This window comes from Onychomys torridus, chromosome 11, assembly GCF_903995425.1.
Source record: "Onychomys torridus chromosome 11, mOncTor1.1, whole genome shotgun sequence".
Taxonomy (NCBI): domain Eukaryota; kingdom Metazoa; phylum Chordata; class Mammalia; order Rodentia; family Cricetidae; genus Onychomys; species Onychomys torridus.
The window spans coordinates 77,919,768-77,942,808 of NC_050453.1; positions in this window are offsets into that span (position 1 = coordinate 77,919,768).

Below are 23,041 nucleotides of genomic sequence, written 5' to 3' on the forward strand. Positions count from 1 at the left end.
TTATGTATAGTGATATTTTATTTGTTTTGAAATGTGATTTTATTTGTATGTTAATAAAGTTGCCTTGAGGTCAGAGCAAGCCAGAGCAGAAGCTGGGCAGTGGTGGTGGTGCACACCTTTAATCCCAGTACTTGGGAGGCAGAGCTAGGTAGATCTCTGTGTGTTCAAGGACACAGCCAGCATGGAGACACACACCTTTAATCTCAATACCAACCATAGAAGACACGGAGGTCTGTACAAACAGGCAGTGAAGAGGAGGTCATGTGGCTGGGTTTACAACCAATGAGAAAACAGAACAGAAAGTCTATAAAAAAGATAGGACACACAGAAGTAGGTCTCTTATGGAGAGGAAAGACAGCAGAAGCAGTGAAGGGTAAGGTTTTCTGCTCTTGCTCTGACCTTGTGGTTTTTAACTCTGCAATAGGTTCTGTGTTTCTTATTTAACAAGATGGTTACATCTACATTTATGTGTATGTTAGTGTGTATTCATGTAAGTATGTGTGTAGCATAAATTGTTAGAAGGTCTTATTAATAAAAACAAACCTGAAGCCAGGTATTAGGGTAAATGTTGGAAGATCAGAGAAGCAGAACAAGCCATAGCTTCCTCTCTTTGCCAGTTCCTCAGCTGATGCTGTTTCCTCAGACTAGAAGCCTCTGTCACCTTATCCAAATGAATCTTAGCTGAACTGCTAATCAAAAGCCTGAAAGCTTAACCAGCTCTAGTTCCTGGTCCTCACACCTTATATACTCTTCTGCTTTCTGCCATCACTTCCTGGAATTAAAGACATGAACACCATGCCTGGCTGTTTCCAGTGTGGCTTTAAACTCACAGAGATCCAGATGGATCTCTGCCTCCCAAGTGATAGGATTAAAGGCGTGTGTGCCACCATTTTCTGGCCTCTATGTCTAGTGGCTGTTCTGTTCTCTGACCCCAGATAAGTTATTAGGGTGCACAATACTTTGAGGAACACAATATCACCACATATGTGTGGTGTGCTATAGATGAATTTTTAAATCGTCTTATTAAACAAAAAACACCAAGCCAGAAATTTGGGTTAAAGCCAAAGAGATAAGGGAAATACAGAAAGCCATGAGCTTTCTCACCAACTCCAGAGCTTCTAAAGAGCACAATTTCCTGTCTACCCAGACTTTATGTGCCTTGCTTTTCTGACCTCTCATTGGCTCTCTTAGTTAGCCCAGCTACCTCACTTCTTCCTGCAGAGCTCTGTCACTTTCTGTCTGTCTGTACAGACCTCTGGGTCTTTGTGGTTGTTACTGGTATTAAAGGCCTGTGTCACTATGCTTGGCTCTGTTCCCAAGTGTGGCCTTGAACACACTGCCTGCTAAGTGATAAGATTAAGGGTGTGTACTACCTGACTTCTTTGTTTACTTAAAAATGGCTGGCTTTTTCACCCTGATCTCCAGGCAAGCTTTATTTATCAAAGCGCATTTCAGCACAAATAAAATATCACCACAGTGTGCCTCTCTGAGGAAGCCACAGGTGTCTTCCTCAATTGCTTCCCTATCTTATGTATTATTTATTTGGTTTTAGTTTATTTTAGTCAGGGTCTTTCACAAAGACCTGGGGCTCACTATTATGGCTCCAATGCACACCCAAAGCTCAAATAACAATCAAATGCTTATAATCCTTAATCCTACTGACTCACAATTTTATGAAACATATAGCACATACTCAAAATTTCCATTTTTCATAGCACATTACCACATTTGTTAGAAAAATGGACTACCATAAAAAGACATTACAGTTCTGACAGGGCAAGGACTGAGGAGTGGTTTATTTTTGTTATTGTTGTTGTTATTGTTATTGTTTTTTTTTTTGAAAGAGTTCTACTAGAAACATGAGACCAGATATAACTGAAACTATTCCAAACACAAATGCATGATTGAGAATCCAAATTACCATTTTGTATGCTTTGTGTTGGAGGATATAAAACTAGCCTCCTCTACGGAATGTTATGGTGACCCCTCTAGTCAGTCACAGCTTCTCCTGACTCAATACCTTGCTATTTTCTGGTTGTAACAAAATAAATAAATAAATAAGTAAATAAACAACCAGCAAATTATTCAATCTCTTAAAAATTGTTTATGCTTAAAAAATTGGATAAGGTGGGACTTCTGCCCACCTTTTAAAAGTGTTCCTAGAGCAAAAAACTCACATTTACAAAACAGTTGATAAAAATATTCCTCTGGATTTTACAAGAATGGAGGCAGGGACCAGTGAAAGGTATGATGAATGGTTAGTGGGACTTGGCTTCTGCTCTAGAGGCTGGACTCTGGTTTTCAATCTCTCCATTTTCTGCAGGCAGAACTGTAGTTTCCTGGGCAGCCATTTCAGTTTGCCCTCTGCTCCCCTCTTCCCTTTTGTTTGCACTTTTTTGGTCTGATGATTTATCTTTACCCACTGCCCTTTTTTAGCTTTGTGTCTGCCTTGGCAGGGGATGGCTTAGCCAACAGCTCACGCAGCACCTTCGCAGCCCATCCGGGCTAACCTTCATCTTGGGCATCTTGGCAGTGTGGGGTGAGAGGAGCCTTCCATGTTGAACCTGCCACAGAGCTGCGCTGGTGTCTGACTTTTTAATGTGGATGCTAGATGGCACGTGGGTCTTTGTTTTTGCACAGTGAGCATTCTTCTGATTGAGCCATCTTCCATCTGCTTGTCCACTAGTTCACCTAGACTCAAACTCTGTTTTCTTCTTTAAGTAAACTACTTGGTATAAAATGATTGCACAGGATGCCCTTATGCACGTGTGAGCATTTTCTCCTTGCCCTCCTGTCCTTGTGGTTTTCTCCACTCCGTCTGTTAACCATCTACTGCAGCTTTCAATTCTCTAATTAAGCATTAAACAAATGTTGTGTAATCATTAGATGGAGAATATGTTTTTTCAAATATCCTTTATGATTTCAGGTAAAGGAGTAAAAAAGAGGACAATCATATTTTTTTTTCTATAGTACAGGAAAAGGGTATCAGATGGGACTGGGCTGTTTTTCCTGCACCTGAAGCAGTTCATGGTGACAGAAGTAACAAAATCTTTAGAACTGGGAGCCTCTGTGTTAATATTAGACATTTGGGTGGCTGCCTTCTTGATTTCAAAAGAGAGGAATAGAATGGACTATAAGAAAAAAAACCTCAACTTTGTAGCAGGGTTGAGAGAAACAGGTTTATAATTGTTCTGAAATGACTGATAAAACTTAGGCACTCATATTAAATTAAATTTCTGTGTCATGTAAAAGCTACATAGGCTATGAAGAACAAAATTACTAATCTATTTAAGAGAAGAGACAAACTGGGTTTCCTTCCCTGGAAGCACATCCAATTGTTGCAAGTGACTTTGGTTTCACGTCCTGCCTCTGTATATCCCTTCCTGCAGAACCCCTTCCTCTCAATACTGACCTTGGAAATTCTTGAGCATTGCACGCTTGTTCTACATTGTGGAAAAAAATGGAGTAATAGTTACACAATGTTTCAGTTTCATTTCCAGTTGCTGTGATACAATCCTAAAATATTAACTCAAGGGAGAAGAATATATTTGTACACTGTTTAGTGTTGCAGTCCATTGCTGTGGAGATAGACAGGCATCATGATCTGACTGACACAATCCTCAATCAAGAGCAGAGAGAGAGAGCATACACAGGCATGCCAGTTTTCAGCTGCCTTCCCCTTTACATTCAGACCAGGAGCCCAAGCTATGGAAATGTGCTACATACAACAGGTCAGTATTTATACATCAACTAATATAATTAATATAACCATACACGGACATTCCCAGATGACCTCTTCCCAGATGGTTCCAGACTGGTTAAGTTGACTACCAGCACTGATCATCACATACAGGGAGATGGACTTAGGAATTTTCACTACTTAAAGAATGCTCATGAGTAGTTCTCTAGCATTGTTTTAAGGCTTAAAAATGTGATCAATTGATGTGAAGGGATGTAGAATGTGACAGTGGAGTTTGACAATGACTGGTACTAGAAATAGTAAACATTTCAAGTTCCTAACATATTTTGTTAATAAGTAATAGTGTATCAAAATTCACAATAGGTTTGTTAGAATTTTTTCATATTTTACAAATCTTAAATTTTTAATTTTTTGTATAATAGTTAGCTTTAACTATCAATATGACACAATGTACTAACACCGTGGAAGAGTCTCCATGAGGGGATATTTACATTGAGTGGGTATGTGGGCACGACTATTGGAATTGTCTTAGTTAAGTTAATTGATGTGGAAAAATTCAGTGGCACCATTCCCTAGGCAGGGTTCCTGGCCTGTAGAAGATTAGCATGGTCAAGCTGAGCATACTTAAGTATTTTAGTCAGTGTTCTATTGCTGTGAATAGACATTATGACCATGGTGACTCTTAAAGCTTTTAATTGGAGCTTGCTTACAGTTTCAGAGGTTTAGTCCATTATCCTCATGGCAGGGAGCATGACAGTATGCAGGTAGACATGGTAGCTGAGAGTTCTATATCAGGATACTCAGGCAGCAGAAAGAGAGAGCCACTGGGACTAGCTTGGGCTTTTGAAACTTCAAATTTCTTCTCTAGGAAGACCCTTCCACCAACAAGGTCACAACTGTTTCAACAAGATATACCTGCTAATCCTTCTCAAATAGTTGTGCTATCTTGGGATCAAACATTCAAATACATGAAATTATGGGGGACATTCTCATTCAAACTACCACATTCTATGCCCTGGGCCTCATAGACTTGTAGCCATATCATAAAAAAAAAATGTATTGAGTCCAACTTCAAAAGTCCTTATATCCTTACATAGTTTCAACACTATTTAAAATGTCCAATGTTCCTTCAAATACTCAGGCAATTTCTTAATTGTAATCCCCTGAAAAACCAAATCAAAAACAGGTCACATACTTCTGCCGTGGTATCTTTCTGTATGCTGTGAATATGTGTTGCTATGACTGGTAAATAAAGAAGCTGCTCTAGCCTATGGTAAGTCAGGTTACAGCCAGGCAGGAAATCCAGGAAAGTGACAAGAAGAAGAAAGCCAGAGGCAGAAGAGAAGCCATTCCCTGCAGTCCAGGGAGCAGTATGAATGGCACACAAGTAAAGCCATAGAACACATGGTGACATATAGATTAATATAAATGGACTGAGTTTCGTCATAAGAGCTAGAAAGAAAGAAAATTGAGCCATGGCTATGCAATTTGTAATTGATATAAGCCTCTGTGTGTTTACTTGGGTCTGGGTGGCTGCAAGACCAGGCAGGATGCAGGAAAACTTCCAGCTACATTTGACACCCAACATTTGCTGTATGAATTCATGAAAAAGCTACTTGCCTATGGCCTTGCAGTTCCCAGCTCAGGCCCAAGCTGCACAAGGCTGGTTGTGGTGGTGCATGCTGGTAGGATTTGCTGAAGGAGGTAGAGGCAGGAAGAGCCTGAGTTTGAGGCCAGCATAAGGAGAAGCTGTGGCAGGGGCCGGGCCAGGCTCCAAAGGTGGTAGTAGAATCATGGAGGCAGCAGCTGCTGCTTCTCATTTCTGGCTGCTTCTCATCACATTGGTGGCAGCTCTGACACTGCTACCAGGGTCAAAGGATTTACTGCTGCTTATTCAAAGACCTATTGCCAGGACCATTGTGTTACAAGAAAACATCGGCAAAGGTCACTTTGGAGAAGTTTGGCAAGGAAAGGGCAGGGAGAAGTTGCTGTGAAGATACTCTCTTCTAGGGAAGAACAGTCATGGTTCTGAGAGGCAGACATTTATCAGATTGTGATGTTATGCCATGAAAACATCCTAGGAATTATAGCAGCAGATAGCAAAGACAGTGGTACATGGACTCAGCTGTGGCTAGTGTTGGATTACCATGAGCATGGATCCCGTTTTGATTACTTGAATAGATACCTTGCTACAGTGGAAGGGATTATCAAACTCCCTCTGTCCTCAGCAACTGGTTTTACCCATCATCACATGGAGATGGTTGGTGCCCAAGGAAAGCCAGCTATTACTCACAGAGATTTGAAATCCAAGAATATCTTGGTGAAGAAGAATGGAACCTGTTGAATTGCAAACTTGGGACTGGCTATGAGACATGATTCTGCCACAGACACAATTAAGATTGGTCCAAACCACAAAGGAGGCACACGCGCACACACACACACACACACACACACACACATGCACATGCACACGCACACGCACACACACACGCACATGCACACACACAAAATTCTGCAGGGAACCATGTACATGCCTATCAGCAACTTTGAAATCTCCAAAAAGATGATGGGATCCCACAATGAGGATTCCACATGGACAATATTAATACCACTAAATTGAAAAACATCACCCAAAGATTGGTTTTGTACTAAAAACTGCTCAGGACAATTTCAAGGTGACTAGCTGAGATGACCCAGACTGACAGACTACTCAAACAAGGACTTGAGTCAGCCCTGCACTTTCCCATAATACAGAGATTGGACAAATGATACTGCTACCTCTCCCAGGACTTGACAATTAACACAAATTTTTTCTTTTCAGGATTCCCTAAAGATGCCTTTACCCCCAGACAGCAGGAAGTAATTTTAAGAATAGAACACCCACATTCCCAAGAGGTAGGATGGGTAGATTTTTGATTGTTTAATGAGTTATGGATATTGTCATTATTTATGATGGGTAGTTATAAGTTGTTAATTGTTAATGGTCAGAAAAAAAAAGCTAAATTAAGGAGATCAGATACAGGGTTCTTGTTTAATAAAAAAAGAGAAAAAATATATAGACAATGGTAGATTATTGAATCTACTCTGAAAAGAAAAAAGGAAGATATAGAAATGATAAGATAAAAGGTAGATTTTTTTAAATCTACTCAGAAAAGAAAAAAGAGAGAATATGGACACAATAAGATTAAAATGTTGATTATTGAGCCTCCTTTTGAAAAGAAACAACTTGTTTTAAATAGAATAAGTATGAATTATTTTGTCTGAACTTGTCAAATGGTAATGGACTGGATGATATATATATGTATATATAAGAGTTTTTTGTTTGAATCTGTGAAGTGTTAATGGACTAGACATTGTTAATGTAATTCTTGACTATATATATTGTATATACCAATTGTACTTACTAGATAAACTGATTATAACCTTCTTTTATTATTTTAGACTGAAAGGGGAAATGTGGTGATCTATTGTTTTCCCCAATATTTTGTGCATTCTAATAAACTTATTTGGGGTCAGAGAGTAGAACATCCACTAGATTAGACATAGATGCCAGACAGTGGTGACACTTGTCTTTAATCCTAGCATTCCAGAGGCAGAGATCCATTTGGATCTCTGTGAGTTCAAGGCTATACTAGGAACATAGCCATGTGTCATGGCACACACCTTTAATCCCAGCACTTGAGATCTCATGTCTTGCTTGGGAAGACACATGCTTTTAATCCTAGGAAGTGATGGCAGGAAGCAGAAAGGTATATACTGCGTCAGGACCAGAAATTAGAGACTGTTAAATTTTTAGGCTTTTAAGCAGTTCATCTGAGGCCTATTCAGGTGAGGACTCAGAAGCTTTCAGTCTGAGGATTTGTAGAAACAGAATCAGATGAGGAGTTGTCGAGGTGAGATTGGCTTCTCTAATCTTTCAAAATTCACCCCAATACCTGGCTCTGGGTTTTTTATTAATAAGAATGTTTAGCAATTCATGTTGTATACTTCCAACATACAGTGACAGAATGGACATTACAATCCCAAAATGTAAGAAAGGGAACTGAGTGAGGAAATACTGGTCCAAAGCAAAACCAAAAACAGTAAGTAAAATTCCAAATCCTGTATCTCTATATCCCATGGCAAAGGACTTAAATGGCTCTTCTCTTCCAGGTTTGTTGACTGCAGCACACTTCTCCATCTTGGGCTGGCTCCACACCCTATCTGAAATTCTCTTGGAAAGAATTCCATGGCTAGGAATCTCCAGCACCTTGGGGACTCCAACACAATTCAGGCTTTACCTTCACAGGTTCAAGCAATGGTATCTCTGGGCCTCTATGAGGGGACTACTCTGCCACAGGTCTGGCCTCAGTGACTTTCTTTAATAGTGGAGGAAGATTCCATAGCCTCTTTGCTCCTGTATCCTTCTTGACCCTAAATCCGGAACCATATGTGAACCATGATCCTAAATAGTCTTAACAAAAAGAAAAAAATTCTTGAGTCAAATATCAAGAGTGAAAGTTGAAAGATCAGAGAAGCAGAGCAGCAGCCACTAGAGACACCTTTCGCTATGAAATCTCAGACCAAATAGGGAGTGGGGGGATCCTGTCTCTATAAATCCTCAGACTGAATATGGGTGGTGAGATCCTGTCTTCACTTGCTTTATATTACTGTCTTCACCTCCCTAGTGCTGAATTTAAAGGCATGTATCACCACCACCTGGCTATGTTTCTCTTTTAGATTAGTTCAATCTCCTTTAGCCAAGGGTGGCCTTGAACTCCTGATTTTCCTGCTTCCTTCTCCCAAGTGCTGGCTTTAAAGGTGTGTGCCACTGCGGCCTAACTTCTATGGCTAACTAGTGGCTAGCCCTGTCCTCTGATCTCCAGGCAAGCTTTATTTTTCAGACACAAACAAAATATCATACATCTCTCCCTTTTTGTCTAAACAAAAATCAATTTAACTAACAGAAAAACTATATACAGTAAGTACAGTAACTATATACAAATATGAATAGGCAATAATTCAATTAACAATGTCTAGTCCATTAGCATTTGAGAAATTCAAAGGAAATACTCCATTATCTATCCTTTCTTGGTGAGTCCAAATTGTTGTGCCTAATTCACTTTCTATCTTAACTTGTATTACCAAACCAAAGATAACTTTTGATGTTTCTCAGTCTTATACAGTTTACAACTCTTTTGTAAGTTTCCTTACTGAATCTGGTAGCAAGGAAAACTATAACTATCTATTCTTCAGCTCCATCAGAAATGTGAGAAGGATATAATATTACCTGAGTAAACAGTGTAGACCAAACTGCACTGTCCCAAATATTAGAAATGACAGCAACAGCTGGCTGCTTGGACAGTCACTCAAGATTCCTCTGTAATTTTGGGGTATCCACATTCAGCCTACAGACCTAGAATATTTGACAGACACATCTGTGAAGCAGGACTTTTGAGGGACCATCGCACCTTGTCATGGCAAGGTTTGACTGTCACTTTCTTTTCTGTCTTACTTGTCCAATTTGGACAGCATCCTGTTAGCATTTGAGTCAAGGACACTTTCTTACTCAGTGGCTAACTTTTGCCACAAAGAACGTAGACTCCATATAGAGTTTCTCTGATGCCCATCATCTTCTCTGAAATAGATTGGTGCTGTCAGGAGCAAACATGTCTCATTGTCATATAAAAATAACTTATGCTATTAAAATATCTTAAATGCCATGTTATATAGACCTATGAAGTGTTTCAAGACCACCTGTCTATCTAAAATATATCTATTTCACCTTGAAAACATACTTAATATGACCATAAGTTTGATTTTAATAGGTGACTACTAACCTGCATTTCTTTATTATCCTAAATAATCCGTAATAATAACTTTCAAGGACTAGAATTTACAGTACATTGTTAGATGAGCTGTATAGGTACAATGCCTTGAATAAGAACAGAAATGTATGTACAATATGGTCTAACCAAAAATGACCTTAAATTTGTATGAATATAAAAAATTCATATCAATGTAAAATATTTAAAACTGATAGCTGCTTTTTTGGTTTAACAGCAGATTCAACAATCTACCTTTTTATCCTATCATTTCTATAACATATATACAGTATAACAAAAATAACCTCAAATTTTTATCAATATACTAAAATCTAAGACAATGTAAAACATTTTAAACTAGTAGCTGCTTTTCTGATCTAAAAATAAACCCAATAATCTATCTTTTTATCCTATGTCTATATCCCCCTTTTTCTTTTTAGAACAAAATCTCTAAACTAATCTCCTTTGTTCAACTTTTACCTGACCATTACCCATAACAATTTTTAACCATCCACTCTAAATGATGACAAACATGCATAACCCACTTAATGACCATAAATTACCCACCCACTTCTTATAAATGTGGGCACCATGCTCTTCAATTACTTCCTACTGTCTGGGGTGACAGCATTTTTAGGGGACCTTATAAAATTTGGATAATTGTCAAGTCCTGGGAGAACTGGCTCTATCATTTGTTGTCTAGTCTATGTGTACTTGGAAAGTGCAGAGCTTGTATCCAGTCCTGGCTAGAGTATTCTGTGAGACTGGCTCATCTTGAAGTTGTCCTAAGCAGTTTGTAGTCCAAAGTCAATCTTTAGGTGGTATTTGTCAGTTTAGTGTTGTTACCATAGTTAAGATGAGATCCTCATTGTGGGATCCCATCATATTTTTGGAGGTCAAATTGTTCATTCCTTTTCTTGGTAATTTTTTCCATGTAGTTCTTCCTTCTTCTCTGAATGTGTATTTGTCAAAAGGTCTTTAAATTTCTCAAGTTAGTTGTTTTTATTTTTCTGCAAAGACAAAAACAAAACCCCCACCAAACCTAATTTTGGGATGGTTTCTCTTTTGATAAGAAATATCTAATTAAATGAAAAACATTTGTTGTTTATAACTTTGTTTAGATTGAGTGGTCATGCTGTTTGATGAACTATCAGCTTTTCTAACAAACAGGTCTCTCTTGATCAAATCAAATCATTATCAATTCTGATGTATTGTTTCTCCTGAAATTTTTATTTTCTAAAGCTGTTCTATCATCCAGAGAAGTATGGTTTTTTATAATAGACATTAAGTCCTTTAATTTCTCTGGGAATGAGTTTCCCCCATGGTGAATGGCTGAACCAAATTTGACATGGGGACATTCAATAGGCTCCCCAGGGTGTTTCCAAAGAGCAAAGGGTTACCCTGTCTGTCCCTTGTTGATGTGTATTCATTTGTCCAATTTCAGCCTTTGTCTCACTTTCTACATTCTCCAGAAGGGAGGGAATATCTGGATTATTCTTAGGAAAAACATTGTTTCTTGGAATGTCCTGTCTATAATCCCTTTTTAAGTTTGCCATAATTAAAACACCTAATGTTTTTATGTTTCTTCAAGTCTCTGGAAATCACCTCTCCTATCCATGCATCATCATAGTTATGAGATTCAATATTGACTGTATCTTGGATCCTTTCCTCTATGTGTGCTAATTTTGTCTTTAAAGACCTAATTACCCTAATGCATTGATAATTAGCACTTTTTAAAAGCCAAAGATTCAATTATTATTTGTCTGACTTCTGAAATTGGTGTCATTCTATTTGCAGTTGAAGTCAATCTTTGTGAAAAAAATCAGTGAAGGTGTCTTTTGGGCCCTGTGTAACTTTAGTAAATGACTCAGTTCACTTTCTCCAACTTCTTCAATTCTTTCCCAAGCAGTCAAGGCTACTGCAAGGTATAGAGCCAGGGTATGGCTACCATATACAGACTATTTTTGTACATCAGTGTAATAGCCTTCTCCAATAAGTTGGTCTTGAGAGATGTCAATACCTTTAGCCCTACTTATTGCTTAATGATCCTAGCCTCTTTTTTCCATGAGGTCCTCCACTGTAATTGAGGACCAGGTTCCAATACTGCTATAACCAAGTCTCTCCAGTCTTATGGGATAATTCTGTTACTAATTGGCCATGAATTTAACATCTGCTTCAGAAATGGTGAATGCATACCATGTAAGACTATGGCTTCCTGAAATCTAACATTGCCATAGGAATCCAATCAGCTCTCACACAGCCTTGGAGATATCTGTCATTTGGCAATTGTTTCTATAAGGTGATTAGATTAATTAAATGTGGTTGCTTGAAATCCTTGGGCTGTTCCTCTCTAATTTTTTTTTTTTTTTTTTTTTTTTTTTGAGCTGAGAACCAAACCCAGGGCCTTGCACTTGCTACTTGCTAGGGAAGCGCTCTACCACTAAGCTAAATCCCCAACCCCCTCTCTAATTTTATAATGTAATGATGAGGTAGGTTCTTTAAATTCCCTTGTCTGGGTCTGAATATCTCAATGGTGTGTTTTAATAAGTTTTTCTAAGACCTATATCTTGGCACTAATATCAACCAACTTCATTAGGGATAATACAAGAATTATGAAACCAACAATAAGGATTATCAAAATGATAATTAATATTATATTAATCTTGGTTAAGTTGATTATCCCTTCATTTAATTTGTTCCATTTTCAAACTATAAATTGCATAATAATACAGAGACATAACTTTTTCCATCATAATTGTGTTTCCCATTTTTAATGGGGGGATAAAAACTCTTTCTTTTAACTAGTTCCCCACTTTAAGATTTTCTAATTGTCTCATTAATTCTGCTGATGACAGTGAAGATGTCAGTGAACTGTGAGGACGACTGCTTCTGAACAGAACAGTAGAAGCCCCAGTGAGTATTAAGACAGCTACCTGGTGTGGCAGCATTCTGAGGAGGGGTTCCCGGGAAAGCCAACAACCCACCAGGAGAGAAGAAGCCAAGGAGCCAGCCATCTGCATGGAGGAATGTGCAAAAGTGGTTAACTGGTGACATGTGGAGCCCAAGCGCATATGTGGTTTGCTGCAGAGAGGCTTCAACAGAAAAATCCCAAACTTTCTCAGAAGCTTGGGGAAAAAAGAAAAGAAAACCTAACCAACAAGGTGGTAAATCCAATGGGAGTCTCCATGTGCAGCACGGTTTGGACAAGCAGCTTTTTCATGAATTTGGGCCCCAAAAGTTGGACACCAGATGAAGCATGATCCTAATTAGTCTTGTAATAAAATACAATAAAAACCCAGAGTCAGATATCAGGGTGAAAGTTGAAAGATCAGGGAAGCAGAGCAACAGCCACTGAAGACTTCTTACCTTTCCAAATCTTCAGACTGAATGGGGGAAGATGTCCTGTCACCACCTGCCTTATATTCCTGTCAACACCTCCCTAGTGCTGGGATTAAAACATGCACCACCACCACCTGGCTCTGTTTCCCTTTTAGACTGGTTCAATCTCCTTCAGCACAGAGTGACCCTGAACTCCTGATCTTCCTGCTTTCTGCTCCCAAGTGTTGGGATTAAAGGTGTGTACTACTACTGCCTGGCCTCTATGGTTAACTAGTGCCTAGCTCTACCCTCTGATCTCCAGGCAAGCTTTACTTGTGAGAACACAAACAAAATATACAACACACATGACCAAAGCTGCTAAAGTCTTCTGTGTGCTGGGACTGAAACCCAATCATTCCCTGAATTACATTTGCATAATATTTCTTTTGTTGTTTAGACCTAAGAAGTCCCTCAAATCTTTCCTTTTCACATGTTACAGGATTAACTGGGTAGGGACTGAAGTCACTACTCAATTTATTTTACTTAGCATTAGGCTTTTCTTTAAAATCTTCATCTTCTTGAGCAGAAGACTTGGCTTCAATATTACATTTCCAGGTGCTGCTTTTCTTCCCAAAATGTATTTTGTATTTTTTTTGCCTTCATTGCTCTTTTTCATTGTAGATCTTCACAGGAGCCCTCACTAATAACCATATTACACAGTCATTATTAGGCTTTCTTAAAATCTCTGCAAATGCCATTAATCTAAAACTCTTCAATTCAGCCTTAGGTAATTCCTAGGACAAAGCAAAAAGCAGCAACATTCTTTGCAAAGATATTGAAAGAATGGTCTTTAGGCTAGCCAATAATGTTCTTCCCCTTTGAAACTTGAGCTGTGCCACCATAGACTACATTGCTCTCAGTACTGCGGTCTTCCATGCTACTACCAAAACGTCCCATTAAACCTTACAACATTCAACTACTTTCCTAATCCAAAGACCCAAAGTCTTTCATCATTCTCCAATAAGCAGCACCTCATTTCTGGTATAAATTCTGTCTTAGTTACTGTTTTATTGCAATGAAGAGATGCCAAACCAAGTCCATTTTTATTAACGAAAGCGTTTAATTGGGGATTTCCTTACTATTTTAGGGGGTTAGTCCATGATTGCCATGTATGGAAGCAGGCAAGCATGGTACTGGGATAGTAGCTGAGAGCTTTTCATTCATTTTGGAGGCATCAGGCAGAAAGAAAGAGACTGAGCCTACTATGGGATTTAGAAATCTCACATCTACTCCCAGAGACACACTTCCTTCTGGGCGACCAGCTCCCACTTTTTCCCCAGGGTAATCTTGAGGAGAAAGGAATAAGAGGTTTAGATAGAAATATAGAGGAAGAGAGACAGATAGAAACAGAGGATAGCCTCAGGAGGGATCATTATCCACTGGCTCTTACTGTCTCTTCTAAAGGGCTTTTTAAAGGAATGCCAAGAGGTGGTGCAAAAGACATCCCCCTAGCACAGCCAAGTGCAAACATTCACCTAGTAACCACACACATGATCAAACAATCCTCTAATGCAGCTCTGCTGGATAAAGCAAGCTCAGATCTCACTAGGAACCTTTGTGGGCCTCTACACTTCTTCAAACAAGGATATACCTGTTCTGACTCCAACATGGCCATACCTTCTAATCCTTCCCAAACAGTTCCATTACCTGAAAACCAAATATACAAATATATGAGCCTATGGGGATTCTAACTAAACCCACCACAATATGGTTTGGCTAATTTATTCCTTTGAACTTCTGATTTTTCATCTATAGGAATGAACCATTTTATTCAGAGAGACTCACATATTAAATTTTGTAATGGATAAAAATTTAGCTGCATGATATGGGATACATGAAAGAATTTTTTCAATCATTCCAAATTTGTCATAAAGTTACACCATAATAGTTCAATGATGATACAACATCTTAAATTGACCAAACTGTTATGTAAAATGTTGATAAAATTATGATTATGAAAATTATTGTCTAGCCTACAGAACATTCTTTCAATATCTTTGCAAAGAGTGTTGCTGCTTTTTGCCTTTGTCCTAAGAATTGCCTAAGGCTAAATTGAAGAGTTTTGGATTATGGAAAGTGTGCTGTACTTAGACTGAATTATCATACATACTTTCATAATAAATATTTGAAAAAGTATATTAATAACCTAAGTATTTTCAGAAGAGGTAGCTGTGGCTGTTTCACTCTTGAATTAGTATCATTCTCAATTGCATTCACAAGATCTGCATTACGTTAGGCCATCTGTGCCCTGTCCTGAACTAGGGAGATAGCTTAAGGGACCCAATCCCTTCCTGAGAACTTACATGCAGTTAATGGTTGACAGAGACAGAGATATTCTCATCAGTGATGTAGCCACTGATAAGGTATGCATATTCCTGTAACCACTCACCTTTGTGGCATTTAGTAATCTTTTCAAGACAATAACCTAAAAAACCCACTAAAATGATATCTGCAACAATTGTAAAGGCAATGAACTTTGGCTATCTTAGAGAAGATAAAAGCTATGCTCCCAGATTGTCTTACTTATTCTCAAGAGTTATTTTCTCTCTTAACCTTCTTGTTTATAACCTATATTTAACATTTCATAATGACCAACTCAGGTTCATGTTCACTTGTCCTTAGAATCTGTTCTCATTGAAATCATGGATATGATTTTTGTCTAAATGAAGTCCCTAAAGGATTAAAGGAATTTTGAAGGCTGCTGTTATTAATGGCATGAAGTTGTGTTTCTAACACTGCTTCCTTTAAATATAGCGATTGCAGGCTTTTAGAATGAAGGCCCTATACCACTTTGAAGGCTATTCCCATATTGATCATCAGCTGAAGGCATCATCACTGCACTGACACTCAGACACTGTATAGAAATGCATTTAGGAATTATTCAACAGGGGTTTTCTGCTAAAAATGGAAGAAGTCCTGGGGAAATGAGAAGGGAAACATACTCCTCACACTGGAGCCCAGTTGCATCCTCTCTGCAGAAGAGCCATACTCTGAGCAATGTACTAAGAGGTGGGGGAGAAGTAAAGGCACAGAAAATGGCAATCACTGTTGTCACAGGCTTTTGTTGTAGAAAATCCTGCAGAGGGTTCTGTAGGAATTAGAGCCCACAATCTGCTAACAAGTTGGAGGAATTGGAGGGCAAAAAGAGAAAGGCAGGAAGGAGGGTGAAAATTCCCCTCTGGGCCCAGAGTTGGTCATTGTTAGAGGTAACCTGGGAATAGTCAGATAAAGAATGGGGTATGATTGATAAAACATCTTCCCTGTCATCCAACTTAGGGTTCACAGACCACAGATATAAAAAAATCTAGAGAAACAACTCACTTTAGTTATGGAAAATAAATTATTGTAGCTGTTAAAATTACACTTCATCTAAAATGGAGTTTTACAAAATATGTTATTTGCTGACATTAACTACTACTTAAGGCCTTTCTAACCATGCAGCCATAACCTTCAATATTCTAGAAGTCTTAGCAGAAACCACATTTACAGAGAAAGGACAATGTTAAACCATTTCTGATTGCCGGTGGTCCTTGGTTTCATTATTTTTCTGATAATATTTCAATAGAGCCATCTCACTCATCTCACCTAACAGAAGACAAAAGGAAAAGAAAGTGTTTCTCAGCAATAGTTTGAGATGTAACTATGTAACTTTAAAGCCATCAAAATGGTATGTTAGGGCGAATACTAAGACAATTCTGTGTGAATCTTCCTTGAGAAGCCTGTACTCACATTTGGGTGTGTCTCATTTTCTGACTTTGAGAAGCCCATTCTCACATTGTCAGGTATGTCTTACCTTTTTTTGAGCATCTCTTTTTCTCTTAGCTTTTGTGCTTAAACCCATATTAAAATTATTGAGAGCTGTTAGTAGCAAAGGACCATGGCAATGTACAGCAGGTAATGACTAGCGTTCAAAAGGTCAACCTATCAGAACCAAGGGTTCTGTTGGAGAAAACAATCACAAGGCATTATGGAATTACTGCTTTTTTAATGAATTGGCTGTTTCTTGTTGTAAACTTCTTGTGCAATAACAGCTATGGTGTCTCCACATTTACCGTGCATTTCCATGTTATGTGTACATGTAATCTCATGATTGTGTCTCGATATTATGGGCACATATAGTTGTGGATAGTCTAGAAAGTGGTTTCTTATTTAACAGTACAATTTTTTTGTGAATAGAAACATACTAAAATATGCTTCACACTAGGTCAATTGTTCCATGTGGACTGTAGACACTTAGAGGTCTTATTCTCCATCCTTAGCCTTTGACGAGGCAAAATTGGCCAGACAAAGTGTCCTGTTAGAACTTTCATAGAGCAGAATTGCAGGTGCCTGGCCTTGTTGGATCAAAACCCTTCCAAAGTATGGTGAACTAGAGGTGATAGTGCAGGTATCTGACCTTGATATATCTTAGTCCTCCGAGAGATCAATAGCACCTCTGTTGCCCTAAGCTTCTTTCACCAGCATCTCCTCACTCTGATTCAAACAACAATCAACACTTTGTATTTATTTCTACACCAGTTTTTAATGCAAGCTTTTAGGCTCTGAAGACTAATTACGTATAGGTCCTGAGATTCAGGTGACAAACAGAAAATGGCTGTTAACTAACTAACCATGTCTGGATATTACAAATAATGTAAAATAGTACATGTATTCCTTGCCTTTTTCTTAAATCTCTCATTGGTTTAATTTCTTCCTTTGTAACCCTTGTAGCTATCCCTTTAAGAGATAGCCAGAACTTATTTACAACCTACAGCTATTGTCAGTCACCAATTAAGTTGACCAAGTCTTTGCCAAGTGTAACTCTTATCTGAATACCTGTCCCTATGATTTCACTTTGTAGTTTTTACTAATAAGTTGTTAATGGAAGCATATATATTCATTGGGGGAACAATGAGGAGGACAAAGATGGAAAGGACTAGATAGAATAGTGAGGGAACTTCAGAATGGACCCGAGAGGAGCTAAGGATAAGAACAGAAAAGAAGATGTGTAGATAGAATTGATGTAGAAGAATAAAGTGAATGGACAGAAGAGCCTGGTGTGCTTAGATTCATTTGATATCCTTCAGATTAGTATCTCAGCTGCTTGTAGTGTCTGTTCTGGAAATCTCTGGTGGAAATCTCCCTAGGGCAGGCACCTGTGGAGAATTCATTATAAAATATCTCTTTTAAACACCCACTCTGCTTCATAAACTGGCCAACATTGAAATTCTTTTCTATATCGAAGCCATGAACTCTAGATTGCCTGATCTAGGTCTCTAATGTCTAGGAGAAGTCATCCAGCTGCTGAGCACAACAGCTAGGAGCTGTCTGTCACCTCACCACTGACAGTAAGACCAGGACTACTCCAAAGAAACACACTTGTACCCCTGCTCTAGTTATTTTTGCTCCCTTTTCTCCACATCAGAATGAGTGTGTTTAAGAGGAAATCCAGAGTCCAGAGCCAGAAGAAAAAAGGATACAAAGGGTCTCCATTCCCCTTCTGGTGATTAAATAGATTTAGAATCAAATAACCCTGTCAAACCTGAGAACTAAACCAGGCCTAGAATGGATGGCAATCTCCGATCCTAAAAAACCCTGAGATTCTTCTCTAGTTCAAAGTGCGCTGTTTTCCAGAACCAATTTCCATCTATCTAAAGGAGTTAGGCACTAAAATCTGGAACTCTTATTACCCACCACCTCCACAGAAACAAGCCCGACAGACCCAGATAGGTAGAGGGGATAGTTTTATTTAAGTTCAAATCACCCCAGTTTTAAAGGGCAAAAAAGGCTCAAGGATTTTATGGGTACTGGGTGGCAGGTTTCCAAACTTGGAGCTCTTGAGTCCCTGAGAAATTCTCTGAAGGATACAGACTGCATTTTTCTTTGACTTTGGGCCTTACCTCCTGTTAACATAGTAGATTTGAAACTGAAAATCACTGAGAGCTAAAGGAGGAAGACAAGTTTGCATGGCTTCATCTGCTTCGCATACACATGCCAGCAAAGGAAAGACTTTCTCCTCCTGGTCAGGCTTAGGTCTTCTCATTAGTTTGTTCTTGCTTTCTGTTATAATCACAGGTAAGTTGGGAATGGAATTAGTCTTTTCTTTCTCCCAGTTTGACCAAGGTGTAAATGAATTCATTTTGCTTTAACTGTGTTTCTTAATCACAAAATAAATAAAAATACAGGCAAACTAGTGATATAAGAAGCTAAGTGCATACTGACAGCATCTTCTTTTATTTTAAATGCAGTTTTCTGGGCAAGAATGCAGGTAAAATGGAGGCTTATATAACAATGTCATTTGGCTGATAAGATGCTCAGTGGTTAAGAACTTGTACCCTTCTTGAAGAGGACCTGAGTCCAGTTCCCAGCATCCTTGTCATCTGGCTGCTCATAACTGCCTGTAACTCCAACTCCTGGAGGTATCTAATGTCTCTGGCTTCTTCAAGCACCTATATTCATATGCACATAACTACAAGAGATGCATAAAAATATTAATCAATACCACCCAAAAGCATTTGGGTACTGTTGTAGCCTGGCTTTAAACTAATGTCTGTCTGTCTATATCAGGTCTTCTCAGCCTTCCTAATGCTGTGACCCTTTAATATAGTTCCTCATAAAATAATATTGTGACTCCATAAAATTATTTCATTGCTATTTGTAGCTCTAATCTTGCTACTGTTATAAATTATAACGTAAATAACTGATATGCCACTAATTTTGGGGTCATGACCCACAGGTTGAGAAATGTTGATCTAGATTCTTTTGTTCTTTGCATCCCTGTATGCCTTGTAGTTCATACCTGAAGGGCTAATCTAGGACTGAACACAGAGACACACATATAAATATATACATATAAGCACACACACATACATCATACACTCATGTACACAGACACACACACAGGCATGCACATGCACACACATACACACACACACACACACACACACACATGCACACACACATACACATGCATACACACAGTAACCATGGCATAAACACAGAACTGATCTACTCAGTAATTTCTGGCAGCCATGCTTGTGGAATGACCATATTCTTTTGTGTGTTCTATGATTTCTTTTTTGTTAACTTGATTCTTTTAAAATGTTCTTTAACAAGTACCAGAAACCTTAGTAAAATTCTTCGTGAAATCTTTCAACTGGGGACTGTCAGAGCCTTCGGACTGACAGCGTGAACGACCTGGAGCCCTCATCTCCTGGAAACTGTCTGGTTGCCTCTGCCCAGCTGAGCATTCTTTGAAGGCTGCTAGACTTTCCATCCTCTTTTTCAATGAAAAAAGCAAAATAAAAAAAATGTCCCGTGGTTCATAAATAGTTGAAGAGGCTAAAATACAGCTTAAATGTATAAACCTAAAATTTCACATAAAGTATTGGATAAAACTATATAGTTAGTCTGTGTAACTCAAAAGACATTGTCAGACCATTTCACTGCAGGCATAGTTTTGAATACTGGATTTTAAGAAGGTTGTAGAAATAACTGTTTGTTATTACACATTTTCTTCTACTTTCATGTCTTCTAAAATCCCAGGTCGGGTTTTATACAAGGTACTGAAAGTATAGAGAAGTTTACTGAAAATAATTGGATAAATCATGTATTTGCCCACATTTTGTAGCCAAATTGAATAGAGAAGTAACCTACTTACTCTCTCAGTTTGTAAATTGCTTGTTGTGTACTTCGGGGTAACATCCCCTATATAGGTACTTTCGTCATAAACAGGTGGAAGAGAAATAGCCAATGGACAGATAAATGGCTATTTTGCTTAATATACATTTTACATTTCATATTTAGGTATGTACAAACATATGAAATATTATATATGCATAGACAATGACATATAACCAAGAACTATGCTAAAACCACCATAAAGCCTTATTTTAAAGGTCAAGCAGATGGCTCCCTCTGTATGGTACTTCCTGTGCAAACCACTGAGGATGGTTTCCTCATATCCACATAAAAATCTGGGAGTGGAAATTCACGCCTACAATCCCAGTGTCAGAGAGATGGAGACACTAAGATCTCTGGGGCTTGCTGTCCAGACAGCTTAGCCAAATTAGTGAGTTCAAACTTCAGTGGGAGACTCTGTCTCAAAAACAAGATGGAGAGCAAGAGAGGAAGTAATCCAAATTCAACCTCTGTCATACATTCATGCTCACAGCTATGGATATACCTACATACAGCAGGCACATGTATGTATGTGTACATAACTTATAGAGTGTTTGGCATTCACTGATATTATCTGCAGACAATAATTTAATTGCATTTAAATCACATTGAAAAAGTTTACAGGAATGGAACAAAAGAAAAATGGGCCTAGATAAAGAAAATAATATCTCTTTATTATTTATTCTTACTCAGGAAATATAAACAATTTGTTTAGATTTTCGTTCACCTATTCTTCCCAATAATTTCATGGAGCAGCATTATTTCCTTATTTATCTTTCATAAATAAGTAAACAGGCACAGAAAGTCTATATGAATGATTTACATAAAAACATACTTTAAAATTTGATTTAAAAGGCTCAAGTGAAGATTCAGTCAGAAAAATGCAGATCAGATATTGCTCTTCATAATCCACATTTAAACAGAGCATAGTGGGGTAATATCAGCTTACAATCACATCACCAACTAGAATTGACAGGTAGATATCTGGGCTAACTGGCCAGTCAGCCTTGCTTACTTGATGAGCTCCAAATGAAACTAAGAGAAAATCCTTCAAAATATAGGGTAGGTAGCATCCCAAGGAACAACTCAAACAGTAGACCTCTGGCTCCCCCATCCATACATAGGCAATCCCCCATGAAAATCCACAGACATGTACACAAATACATCACTTTAAAATCGATTTATATGCAGTGCATTTTACATATATACCACCTAGAATGTGAGGTTGTGTTTTTTTCTTGCTGTCATATGTGTTTTACATATGTCCCTTATAACCATATAAACATATAATCAGCTCTGACCTGAATCCCCTCATGAACTGTGAGATATGTTACTCTAGAATTGTGGTCTTCATAGCTCTACCTTCTATGACAATGTGATGTTATTGAATCAAGAAGGATTTTGTTGAGATCTCTTTATATCTTGCATTGCTATTGTTGTCATTATTATGCTAAATAGTGTTTTTCTCTGCACATCTGACAAACAAGACACTGGCTGGTAACTATGGCCCTTCTGGAAAAGTCATCCAAACAAATTTTATGAATATGGCAGCTAAATGGTTTTAACACCTCATGAATGCAGTCTGTAAAATTAACACCTACCTTTACAGATTTTTAAAGATTAATTTTAGTTTTAGTTGTGTGTATTGTGTGAAAGAAGAGGGTAAGTGGGTATGTACACATCAGTATAGGTGCTCATAGAGGCCAGGAGGAGCATCAAAACCTTTGGAGCTGAAATTACAAACAGTTGTGAACCACAGAGCATGGGTTATGGGAACCAAGCTTGGGTCCACAGCAAGAACAGCAAAGAGTTCTCAAATGCTGAGGACCACCTAGGCCCACTAAAAATATTTAAGGAAACATCACACACTTCAAATTCAAAAATATGAATTCACACATGGTCTAAAATTACACATTATTTTAAAGCTAAGGGACAAAAAAATCATAGGCTAGTGAATTTTCTAGTTAGCTTGGGGATTGATTTTTTTAATGAGATACATAGACAAAAAGGAATATGCCTAGTATTTGAGTTTTGTTTTTGTTGGCAGTACTGTTGTTGACTGGTTTTCACTACTCCAGTCCAAACATACCTATCAGTAATAGCTCAGAAACACTTGCCAGCCTGTCCTCAGAGATGAATCCCAGATAGGGAAATAACAATAGAACATATCCAAGGCATCTCTGGGGAAGCACCATTTTCATTTCCTTTAACTTACTCTACTTACTCTGACAGTTGGAAACTTTTGTCTCATTTGGTTCTCATAACTCAGCAGTTTTCATAGCTCAGTGAGTTTAATTTTATTATAGATATTATCTAAATGCTTCTTAATCATGCAAGATCATGAGGAGCAGCCAGAGATAAGCTGTTAGTAAACAGGGATACTTCAGCACCTTAAACAGACATGGTGCTGAGGAATTAAGTGATCTGAGCTTCCTGCTGCAGCTTCATTCTGTTAGCTTGTGTTTTTGGAAACTAGCCTGCCATGCTTCAACCCTCCTCT